The 13,671-nt window shown below is 34.8% G+C and overlaps 1 pseudogene; it reads left to right on the top strand.

The window, feature by feature from the left end:
* Positions 1-409: 409 nt before the first annotated feature.
* Positions 410-12,134, top strand: LOC107716742 (24-hydroxycholesterol 7-alpha-hydroxylase-like; annotated as a pseudogene).
* The last annotated feature ends 1,537 nt before the right edge of the window (positions 12,135-13,671 follow it).

Below are 13,671 nucleotides of genomic sequence, written 5' to 3'. Positions count from 1 at the left end.
GTTTTAATATATAGAGAGAATTCGTTTTGTTTAATGACTCTATTAAATACATTGGTAATTAGAAATCTTCTATTTCATTGTATTGCATTAATCATATAGTAGAAAGGGTTATGTTATGGTGTGAGAGTGTGAGAAGATAATGGAAGCGGTTAGCATTTTGGTAGGAGGAGCTAAATCTAGAATAGCAGGGGTTAGTGTTATGAAGTCACACGGTGTTGTTCATAGTGGGAGGGGTTAGCGGTGTGGTGGGAGGATTTAGTTTCATGGCACTGATGATCATTCGCAATGAGGGATGCCGATCTGATAGGTGACCGCTGATCAGTGTTTGTTATCAGATATGTTAACAGGACCTTTTGACACAGACTCATCATATGCGCTCCAGATGAGCATCATTGGACTCTAGGTTACAATGGAATGGATTACTTTAATTTTGACTGTGATTACTGTGATTATTTCTTTTCATCTTCTCTTTGGCAAAAGAAGTCATCCTAATGCTCCTCCATGTATAAGAGGTTGGATACCTTGGTTTGGTGCTGCTTTTGAGTTTGGCAAAGCACCTTTGCATTTCATCCAGAAAGCCAGAGCCAAAGTAAGTGTGCCCATTGTGAAATTACTTGAATAAAGAATCATAACTGTATAGTCTCTAGATGATTTGCATGCATATAGATTTTTTTCATATAAGATTTGCATATAATTTTTATTTATGCAAATCACAGTACAGTGGAATTTCAGACATTTGAGTTCAGGGATTTCAACATGTTCCCCCAGAACATTAGTTATGTAAATTAAATATAAAATGTATTTAAAAGGCTGATAACAGTTTTTGGCATAAATCATACAGGGTTGGTCTGCCAATGGGTCCAGAAGTCTAGCTCGTCCCCTGCAAATTTTGATGAACCTGTTGCACTCACCTACTGTACAAAAATGTAAACGTGCAGTGTGATAATTTGATTTTTAGAGGAGAGTTTTTAAAAGTAACCGATTGTCAATATAGTTATATATTTTACACGTTCTCTTAAAATTAACAGCACATTATTATTACTATGATCAATATAAACAATATTAGAAAATTTGCCTTCAGACTTTATATTTAAACTACATATCTTTGCTTTACCATGCTGCTTGCCTATTGATTGATTGTGATGGCTGGCTGTTTATACTTTCAATACTTTCATTAGCATCTACAACAATATTACCCAGACGCTATGCTGGAGCCCTGTGGCTGATGTTGCCATGTTTTGTTTTTGAGCTGTGCCATACTAACCGAGTTTGAAGACAGTTCAGTTCAGCACCACTAATTTATGCAACTAGGACAAAAGCCGCACACAGTGGCTCTTTTTGACACAATTTTTGTTCTGGGCACTGCTGTGCCAGTTCTCTGAAAGCATGGGAGATAATGAGAGGTTTGCTGAATAGACAACTGCTCTAAAATTCAGTAATTGCTTCTGCCAGTGCCAATGCAAGAAATCACACAAAAAACGAGTGCTTTCAAGTCTTTTAAGGTTCTCTGGGGGGGAGGTCACTGCATAAATGTATTTAATTGCCTGTTTTTGTACTGTATTTTTTTTCACTTAATTTGCATCTTAATATAAGATTTAATCATTTGTATAAAATAGAAATAATAAAGCTTAATTTCTTTAAAAAATTTGTTCTCCTAGTATGGACCAGTTTTCACTGTTGTAGCTGCTGGGAAGAGACTGACATTTGTGACCCTAAATGAGGATTTCCGAGCTTTTTTCACCTCTAAAGATGTTGATTTTGAACAAGCAGTGCAAGAAGCTGTTCACAACACAGGTACAATACTCGTGGTAAAGGTTTAGATTTATAACTGATTGCTAAAGCTACTCCATTACTCTCTTATACATGACCTTAGACTCTGAACTCAATGAGATGATTTATTACTGTCCTTGACTGACTTATTTTCAATACTGCTGATGATTGAACGTCATCAGTACAATAGTCTGTGATAATGTGATAATGTTGACCTTGGGTTCCTGTCCAGCTTCAATCAGCAAAGATTGTTTCTACAAAACCCACCCAACCTGTGCCACCGTAATCAAGGGCAGACTGACTCCAGGCAACACGGCAATGCTCTCCGCTCATCTCTGTGAAGAATTGAATGACCATTTGGAGAACCTTGGAAGTGAAGGATCTGGACAGCTGAATGAACTCATCAAGTATAGTCTTCTTACATTAATTATTTACATTGTGCTAAAGTTCCCCTTAGAAAACAGTAGACTTGCCTTCCATACATTTCGCAGCAACTTAACACACAAAAAGGGAAATTCTGTGCTTAATAATGCCACTGTATATCAATAGATTATGATATGTAGAGTATAACTAAGCTATAACAAAATTCTGCTGATTTGCAAAAAAAGCCTAATATTATCTAATTTGATAATGCTGGGTTAAAAAATATTAGAACTTTCCATAATGTACAGCAATTACAAATGTATCAGCTAGAATGCATTTATCAAAATAACCAAAGCAGTTAAATGTCAAAAATTACAAAAAGTATTCAAAATGTATAATTTAACTTAGTCTGCAATGGAGTGGGAAAATATATTCAAATACTCCATTTAATGTCAAAGAACTTAACATAAACACGTTTATAAATACTTTTTCCCCACAAAATCTGTAATTTTCTGTCATTGTTTGGATGTAGTAAAACACCCATAGATGTATCAGAAAACATCTGGGTCATGTTTGCATTTTCTTCTGTCACTGGCCATAATTCTAACATTGAAATCAGAATTTGGCATAAAATAATGTCCTCAGACTCATACATACATGTGGAAATTGAGAATTGAACAAACAGTAGAATCATGTCTTCTTTGTGGCCATTTTTTCTGTTGTTAAGGGATTGAATCCCACCTTAATGGTTGTCGAAAGCAAAAATGCTATGAAATCCACATCTTATTTTGTAAGAAAGTGTGTCATGCTTGAGGGAAAACAGGCACTATTTTTGAATTCCGCACACCAAAATTAGTAAAAAACAAGTATTGGATTTCATTCAGCAAATATGATGCAGCGCAGTGTAATACACTATAATTCATCAACATAAATCTTGTAATGTAATTAGATAATTTCAAGTAATTTATTTCTTGAAAACTGTATTATACTTGTTTTCAGGAGTGTTATGTATCCAGCAGTAATGAGCAACTTACTGGGCCGATGTAACTCTCCTAGTAACGCCCTCACCAGGCAGGAGTTCCAGGAGAAGTTCACAACCTATGATGAAGGATTTGAATACGGCTCCCAACTCCCAGACATGTTCTTGATGTATGTGAGTGCTACTGCCACAATATTACTGAAAGCTGCAATTATGAAACACAATTAGTCTTCTGAATCATGTTTATAAGTTACTTGAAAAATAATCAACTAAAAAGGCCTTGTATATCAGCATATACTGTATTTCTGTTGAAATACATTCAAAACATCTATAGCCAAAGAGTTAAAGGATGCACCTTTTGTGTCTTCAGGGAATGGGCAAACTCAAAGCAATGGCTCCTTTCTCTGCTGAGAAATATGGCTATCAAATCACAGGAGACCCTCTACAGTGAGAATGATGGAAAGGTAATATAGGTAATCTAAACTGCTCCACATGATAAAAGACAACGATGGCCTTTATGGGGATCAGGTGAAAATGTAAAACCTTGAAACCCCCATTTTGAGAAATTCACAGTACATCATTTGCTCACCAATGGATCCTCTGCAGTGAATGGGTGCCGTCAGAATGAGAGTCCATTCAGCTGATAGAAACATCACAATAATCCACACGACTCCAGTCCATCAATCAATGTTTTGCGAAGTGAAAAGCGGCATTTTTGTAAGAAATGAATTCATCAATAAGGCATTTTAATTTTAATCCATTGCTTCTGGCCAAAATACAAGTCCATAATCTATAATAATGCTTCCTCCAGTAAAAAAGTCCATCTGTTGTCCTCTCATATCAAAATCCACCAACATATTTGGACTGTTGTTTGGACTGTTTTCACTTGTAAACAGTGCTTGATTTGTGCATATTTCTCTCCTGATTCAGACAAGTTAAAATTTCACTGGTGAAAACAATATTATAGAAGACTCGCGGAAGTAACGGTTTGATGGTAAAAACTTATTGATGATGGATTTGTTTTTTTACAGACATGCAGCTTTTCACTTAACAAGACGTTAATTGATGGACTGGAATTGTGCATGGATTACTGTTGTTACTGATGTTGATCTTGAAACACATAGAATAGAGTTTAATGCCGAACTAAATCTTTCTTATTGGTCTGTTGAATGTGTACATTTATAAACATGTTTGCACCAATAGAGGGAGCTAAAGAGTTTCCATCAGGCTTCTAAGCCTCTTTTGTAGGACTATATGACATTTGAAGTTTTACAATTTTGTTCATAATCATACATAATTTTAGATTTTTGATTATGGAATCAGCATAATATTAGAAATCTATCTGCTGTATTTGGCCATTGTTTAATAAAAATCCAAAAAGTTTCTGATCTGTCACCGTTTCTCCTTAGACTTTACTACAGCACCTGGCTACTGCAATAAGTGACAGATATCTACCCAATTATGGTTTACTTTTACTTTGGGCTTCCCTGGCAAATGCTATACCAGTAAGTGAGAGGTTTATTCTAGTGCTATTACACTGTATCTTTCTATGTGTTAACTCAGATTTGACATTGAACAGAATGTTGCTGAGAACTAATGTTTTAACTTTATTCTAGATTACATTTTGGGTCATTGCTTTTATTTTGGCCAATCCTAAAGCATACAAGATTGCAGTGGATCAGATCAACGCTGCCCTCAGAGACCAAGGTAAAACCAATATCTCAAAACCAATGGTTTTCAACTTGTAAAGCCCCACCCAGACTGAATTCATTAACTGCTTTCAGTATAAATATCAACTAACAGTATGTACTATCATTTAAAAATTTAGGGTCTGTAAGATTTTCTATATTTTTGACTCACCAAGGCTGCATGTATTTAATCAAAAATACAGTAAAAGCAGTGATATTGTGAAATATATTTTAATAAAATGTAATTTATTCCTGTGATGACAACATTACGCCAGTCTTCAGTGTCACATGATCCTTCAGAAATCATTCTAATATGCAGATTTAGTGTTCTAGAAATATTTCTCATCATTATCAATGTTGAAAACAATTTTCCTGCTTAATAATTTTGTGGAAATCATGATACTTTATGTAAATAAATAAACAAATAGAATTTCAATAATACCCACACAGTTCACACAGGCAAATATATATATATGTATATACCTATATATACATATATATATATATATATATATATATTCAGCATTGTGAGACCTCTTATATTTTAAACTTTCCTCAAGATCCACTAGAGGACAGCAAACTGTCATGCATTGTCTTTAACAAGTCTTACAGAACATTTATGCATTAAATCTGTTAGTATATGACAAATTTTCATCACTAGTAAACATGATTTGCATATTGCATATAGAGGTGCATTTATGCTCCTTTATGTGCACAACACAAGAGCACATGAGAGTTAAATACAAGTATAAAAATGTGTTTCACTGTGCTGTTTAACCAGATCTATCCCAGCGTTGTTACTGCATTAAACTTTCTCTTAAGCACACATCAGTAGTACTTAAAGCTATGGATAGTCACTTAGTGCTTGTGTGTTTGCTTTGCATTCAAGACAAGGAGAAGACAAAGGTGACCCTAGATGACTTACAGCACATGCCATATGTGAAGTGGTGTATCATGGAAGCCATTCGGCTGAGGGCCCCTGGAGCCATCACTCGTAAAGTAGTGCGGCCTCTCAAATTACAGGTCAGCCATAACAGATTATTCAGCGCACAATGCATTTCATTTCAGTGTTTTTATGCATAGGTCCATAAGTGCAGGCTGTACAGTATATATAGAGCTATATATTAATAATTATATATTAGTATATTGAGATCTGCCCTTTGACTCACACAGGCTACAAAGCAAACATTACCAGGCTTAATTCTCAGCTAAAACAACTCCATGCATGTTTTCTGCTTTTCAGAATTATGTTATCCCACCTGGAGACATGCTGATGTTGTCTCTCACCGAAACCCCAAGTATTTCCCAGACCCGGAAGATTTCAAACCTGTGAGTAACTTCACCCTTCTGAATGACTTCAGCCACAGGATGAGGTTAACACAAATTCCTCTATAAACCAAAATAAAATAGACACAAGACACATGCTCATAAAATGCTTTTTTACAGCAGGTAAAGTGCTTTACTATCAAATGTTCCTGTACTTTTTGATTTTTTTTTTATTACGTAGTTTGTTTTGCTCTATGATGGAATCGGCATCTCTTTTATTAGTATTTTCTTTCAATAAAGCTTCCTCCTTGCATTTTGTCTGGCAAGCTGCAGAGTGCTGGTCACAATGTGCTTGAAAACTCCAGCTGTGCACCATTAAAACAGGAATAATAGGTCTGTATGTGTTCAAGGAAGGCCTGACAGTTATCTTCACAATTAACCTTCCGGCAAACACCTATAGAGATTCCATTACACTTCTGTCTGCTAATGTCTTGAAGGAAATAGCACAGCTCACAGAGACTGGGTTAGACCTACATCTAAATGCTTTAAATACTGTTTTTAGCTAAAGATATGTTTAGTTTCAAAGCAACTCTCTTCTTTGCAGTGGAAATGCACTTAAATGTGTGTAAAGAGTGCATTCAAGGGTCACTTTCTGCATTTTCCTTAATATTTTACACAATGGATAGATATGGTTGCTGACTAAATGGACATTCAGTGGTCTTTTACATCGGAAATCTATATACAAATTGTTTTGAATCTATGAAAACCTTGGAAGATTGGACTTTTTGACCAGTTCAAAAGACTTCTAGGTTTGTTGATGCAACTCAGGAGCAATTATTGATTTATTCCCACAATAAAGCCAAATTAGTGAACAGATGGACATTGCATAGAGAGTTACTGTTCAGAAATTACTGTAAATATGTCTTATTAAATTAAATCTTAGAGTGCTGGAAGACAGGCTCAAATGGTATATTCTGGACTGACCCACGCCTGAGTGGATTATTTTTAATGAAACTTTTCTTCCCACAGGAACGATGGGCACTTTCTGCATTTTCCTTAATATTTTACACAATGGATAGATATGGTTGCTGACTAAATGGACATTCAGTGGTCTTTTACATCGGAAATCTATATACAAATTGTTTTGAATCTATGAAAACCTTGGAAGATTGGACTTTTTGACCAGTTCAAAAGACTTCTAGGTTTGTTGATGCAACTCAGGAGCAATTATTGATTTATTCCCACAATAAAGCCAAATTAGTGAACAGATGGACATTGCATAGAGAGTTACTGTTCAGAAATTACTGTAAATATGTCTTATTAAATTAAATCTTAGAGTGCTGGAAGACAGGCTCAAATGGTATATTCTGGACTGGCCCACGCCTGAGTGGATTATTTTTAATGAAACTTTTCTTCCCACAGCAACGATGGGAAAAGGCAGATTTAGAAAAGAATGTCCACTTGGAGGGTTTGTGGCATTTGGAGGGGGGAAAAATCAGTGCCCAGGAAGGTTAGAAAAACTCTTGTGTTTATACAAAGTAATCATCATGTACACTATATTTTTTTCTTTGTGCATTTTGTTTCTTTTTCCCTGGACAGCTGGTTTTGAACTTTACTGAACTTTGCTCAAATAACACAATTGAACATGTTACATAATTCATGAAGTCAGTTCAGAGATGTTTGGGTTTTCAAACCATGCACATCTGACCCGGTTGCATTTCTTCCCGTAGGGAAAGACCTAAATATATAAAAATGTCAGTCAAGATTATGTTTAAGTAAGCAGTAAAATTTTATTTAGCAATAAAATCTGACAGGAATGGTATTATACTTATCAAAAGCTTCTCTAGGTTAAATCTTGCAAAAAAGGCTTTGTGCAGGCCGGTTCAGCTAATGCTCTTGTGGTTTAGAGTAAACAAACAGGTGATATGATAAAGGAAATTGGCTCTTTTAACTGTAAACGGGGCTGCATTCTCCATTTTGATCATTATAAAAAGAATATACTTTTTTTTAAATTTAAAACATAATAAAAGCAGAGTTTGATATTTGGAAGCACCTTTGGTGAGTCGGGGGCCATTTTTGCCTTTTAGCAAGGTTTGGTGGTTTGGTCTTTGGCCTGTAGCAGGAACACTATGGGCTGAACTTGGCCTATAGCAAATGCCACAAGCTGCACCAGCCTATCTTTCCCCTTTGGGTCTATTGCTGAGAATGTCAGTTCCCTTAGGTTATTTACTGAGACTGGCACAAAAAAGTTCATAGCTGTTACCCACAAGAACTTTGTCAGGGTGTGATTCGAATTACAGGCGATACTTGTAAATCATATAGCTGCATTATTGATAGTGTGCACTATGACTCCATTCCTGGTATACTGCCATGTTGATATAGATTCATGGCACTGCTTTTATGTTGTACTGAGCATTCTTGGCCCTAATGTCCCAGCCCTTTGGGCCCCTACTGATGACATCATGAAGGCCCTGGGGAGTGTGCGGCTGGGGTCAGAATGACATTAATAGAGCTTTATAAAGACTGGGAGAACTTTCCCAGCTGCACAGGAAGATCAAAAGCATAGGCACAGACCAGTGACCTTTCAAAACCCTCCAGAACAGATGCATCTACGTTTATCAGTCTGGGAATATATGAGAGGGAGAAACAGAAGTAAGAGAGAGGTCGAGTAATATAGAGAAAAAGGGAGATGAAGGTTTGTTTTTAACCCTCTGCTGCTGTTTGGTAATTTTTGACCAAAAATGTTAATGGTCCCCCCCGTCAAGGGTATGGAACTTGGTAAAGGTTTTGGCACTTGCTATGTGAACAACACAATGGAAATGAATAGGAAGTGAATTGGAAAACACCTGGAAACACTTGGTACTGTGCCCAAACAAAATCTTACTAAAAGATCATTTTCAACAGGGGTTCAAGCACTTAAAACATGTTTTGAAAAAAAAAAAAAAATAGTAGTAAAAATTAAAAATAGTATTTTTGTACATTTTTCACAATAATAAACAAACTTCAATAACTATTTTTAGTTTCACTTTTTAAACTTTTCCAGAATTAACTGCCACATCTTTAAAAATAGAGCAAACTTAAGTCCAAAGCATTCAAGATTCATGACAGTTTATACGTTGAAAATTTCATTTTCAGGTCTTTGCTCAAAAAGTGGTTAACAGGTAATTAATGGATCATAACTATTCTATAAATATAATTTAGTACCATAAAATCCTCTAAAAACACAAATTATTAATAAAAAAAACATTATGAAACTAAAATCAAGTACATTCATTCATTGAAATTATTTCATTTTTGACTCCCACGTGAGCAGCACCAGAGGGTTAATAATAATTTTTATAATAAAAAAATTATAAAAGCTACAAATAAATAATACATTAATTAATTAATTAAAGCAAATAATGAATTATTTAAACAAATATAAAAATATATATAAAATGTATTCTCCATTATGCATATAAACATGTGTGGACTATACATTCTCTCTAGAATAATTTCAAATGCCACTGAAATATTCAATCCACATCTACCAACTTTGCATTCAAATGTCACATTGTCATGAGGCAGACTTTGTAATGATAATAATAATTATATTATTATTATTATTCCTTTCTGTGTCTCAACCAGGAACCATCTTATTCTCCGTGCCTTAATTCTTTCACTTCAATTCACCTAAAATGCCCCTATCCGCCTCCAAACAAGGCCACAGTGGCTATGAATGCACCTGGAATTTGAACGCAAAACAAGACGTTCATTCACATTTTGCTTTTCTACCTGCAATATAAATCACAGTTTTCCCAGTGTTCGGCAGCACCCGAGGGAGGGTGCAATGGCAGCTAGACAGCATGCAATATTCCATCAGAATACTAATACACATAGTGCTATTCAAGCTGGCTTGTGAAGTGATGAGCACTTCAGTAAAATGAGTTTGAATCTAGAACATTTTCTTAATGAGAAAGAGGACATGAAAATGAAAGAAACAACAATAAGCACTTGTTATTTATTGTGTCAACAGGTGGTACGCCGTTATGGAATTGCATATGTTTGTGGCCCTCATCCTCTACAAGTTTGAATTCATCCCGCTGGATCCAGTGCCCAAACCGGTAAGTGGCCTGAGAAAGAGTAACGTCCAATGGAGAATGGTAAATAAGCCTTGAAAGAGATGACTTCAAAGTAGGCATTAGGTTAATCATTTCCAGATGTGTTCCTATGGCAGTATTTACCCAACAACGGCCCAATCTAATGCCTAAGCAGCGTCCTGCTCTTTACCCTTGCAATTCTCAGGCCTGACCAAAAATAGCTTTGTAAATTTCGCCCACCAACAAAGTTCATACTAGGAACGTGGATCTAGATATGAATCATGCATTCATCTTATAATTTTTTAAAAGAAATTAATACTTTTATTCAGCAAGGATGCATTAAATTGATCGAAAAACTTTTATAATATTACAAAAAATCTATTTAATATATATGCTGTTCTTTTGAACTTTATATTGACCAAAAAGCCTTGAAAAAATTTATCAATGTATCTACATTGAAAATAATAAGAAATGTTTCTTAAACAGCAAATCAGCATATTAGAATGATTTCTAAAGGATCATCTGACTCTGAAGACTGGAGTAATGGATGCTGAAAATTCAGCTTTGCTATCACAGGAATAAATTACACTTTAATATAATGGAGAATGGTAAATAAGCCTTGAAAGAGATGACTTCAAAGTAGGCATTAGGTTAATCATTTCCAGATGTGTTCCTATGGCAGTATTTACCCAACAACGGCCCAATCTAATGCCTAAGCAGCGTCCTGCTCTTTACCCTTGCAATTCTCAGGCCTGACCAAAAATAGCTTTGTAAATTTCGCCCACCAACAAAGTTCATACTAGGAACGTGGATCTAGATATGAATCATGCATTCATCTATTTTATTTGTCATAAATGTATACTTTTGGAGGCAGATTTTATTTTTTACAGCAACTTGATAAATGCTTAATAAATTGATAAATACTTTTATACTTTTTAAGTTTTATCAAACCCAGGCAGAACAATTGAAAATAATAAGAAATGTTTCTTAAACAGCAAATCAGCATATTAGAATGATTTCTAAAGGATCATCTGACTCTGAAGACTGGAGTAATGGATGCTGAAAATTCAGCTTTGCTATCACAGGAATAAATTACACTTTAAAATATATTAAAATAAACACCAGTTATTTTAATTCGCAATAATGTACTTCACAATATTACTGTTTTAGTGTAGTTTTATCAAATAAAAGCAAGAGACTTCTTTCAAAAACATTTAAAATATCTTAACAACCCCAAACATTTGAGCAGGATTATATTAGATATATAGATATTTGGATAAAACCAAAAATGGCTTAGAAAAGTTGAATCATTTGTTTGCAGATGCAATCTGATTTTATATTTTGCATGCAATGCAAAGAAATGTATACATATAAAGAATATCTGAATACTTACTAGCGTTGTATATTATATTTATGTGGACTTGATAAATATGTGTATCTGGTTCTTGTAGAGCCCTCTGCATTTGGTGGGAACCCAGCAGCCAGACGGACCCTGTACAGTGAGATACAAGCATAGATAGAGCGCTCATGTTCAGAGGGCTGTGCTACTGCTTTAGAGCTTTGTTGACAGTCTTGACATAAGAGTTGCAGAGATCAACCGCATATCCTGAGCTGAGCTTCAGAGGTTTGAAACATCATGCTGAATGTTAAACAGTGACCTGGACACAGGCAAATACTATATCCCTCTAAAGAAAACCAGAAAATCATACAACGCTAAAGGTCATTTAGGATATTAGCTTTTATATATATTTCAGTTTTATTGGGTCAACCTCTTGAATAACTAATGGCATAATAGAGGTTATATATATATCAGAAAGCATGAGGTTGTGGAAATTCCTTTCCTGGACTGAGAGACTTCATCATTTTCAGGATGTATGAAATAAACAAAATGTGTTGCCTAATACCACTTCAGTCATATATTACAGCTAAACATCTTGTGCATTAAATGGACAAAGTAAAGACAAAGTTTATAGACAATATAACTAAGAGGAGGTTCTATTTTGTGAAGCAGAAATATGTAAACACATTATTACGTGTATAAACACTGTGCTTCTTTTTCTGCAGTGGTGAAAAGGATTGTTTCTATAAAACACATCTGTCTTGTAGTCTGTAAATTCTTTACTGCATCTGTGTACACTCATATTTGGATAATATTACATAATATTACATGACATAAGTTACATGGAGTAAGTTTATGTGCTGGGATGCAAGCATCTTTAATTTGCAAGGCAAATAGAATGTTTACATGAATTCAATATGAAGATGTACTTGCTTGAATTAATCATTGGTATTGTAAACATTTGGAAGAAGAAAACCCTTTGTGCTACTTTGCAATGTGCATTTCAATAAATAACAAGTTTAATTGTGTTTCAATAAAGAACATGTTTTGCTGCAAAAGTTTCCTTCTTTATATTTCAATTGACTTAACAACCATGTGACTGTGATTTTGTTAAGCAGGCATCATCTTTTGTTGGTCATGGTCCATGGAACAGCATTCCTGTCAAACAAACATAGCCTAACCTTGAAATCTGATTGGATAGGATCGTTTTTTCCAGGACCATCTAGGATGTTGGATCCAGGAGCATGGCCTACTTTGCGAAATCAAAGACTCCTCAAGCACAACATTCCTGAGATGTTTAGCAGAATGCCAATGATAAACATGGATACTAGACTCGAAAGTGGTGTGATGTAACAAAATGAAACATTAGCATTCCTGTTCCTTCATACAATGTCATTTAATATCCATTGACACAAATACTAATACACAAAAAACACACACACTTTTTGCATCTCTGAAATGATCATTGTCCTGTGAATCCTTTATATTTTTACACAGAAACTTCCCTTGACACATGAAGAGGGTCATATGTATGATGATATGACATGTGATTTAACCCTATAGTTAGATTATAATGAGGTAAACTGGTGATGTCAACTCACCTTGTTTAAATGACTAGACATTATTAATGACAGACGTAAGATATAAAAAAAATATATAATATACATAATATGCATTTAGTCACATAATTGAGCTTTCGTAGATTTTAAACATTACATTATGTAAAGATTTGACCGCTAAATAATAATAATAATGATAATAATAATATAAAAGGAGCCTCTGCTGAAAAAATTTTTTTCGCAGGTCTTAAAAGCTGGTTTTGTGGCCTGTAATTTTGTGACATATTATTAAAATGTAAAATAACACTTTCATAATGTAATGTTGGTGACCCTAGAACAGTCTGATCAGACTGGGAGACCAGCAAACCAGTTTAGACTCTTTCTTTCAGCAGGGTTTCTTTTTTTTTACTTTTATTATAGGCTATTAATAGGTTTCCTTTTTCCCTTTTATTTTAGGCTATTAATATTTACCCATAAACACTATCTCACCCAAGGTGTTTATTCGAATTTATATGCTTTAAATCAGCTCACCACACTATTCAACTCGTGCTGTGCCATTTCGAGTCTGACAGACATCATTTCGAGAAATCTCTGCTTTGCCCTGCACCCCATTTACTAAAAACAACCT

This window comes from Sinocyclocheilus rhinocerous, unplaced genomic scaffold (assembly GCF_001515625.1).
Source record: "Sinocyclocheilus rhinocerous isolate Xijiao unplaced genomic scaffold, SAMN03320098_v1.1 scaffold1874, whole genome shotgun sequence".
NCBI lineage: Eukaryota > Metazoa > Chordata > Actinopteri > Cypriniformes > Cyprinidae > Sinocyclocheilus > Sinocyclocheilus rhinocerous.
This window is presented reverse-complemented; position numbering and strand designations above follow the sequence as displayed.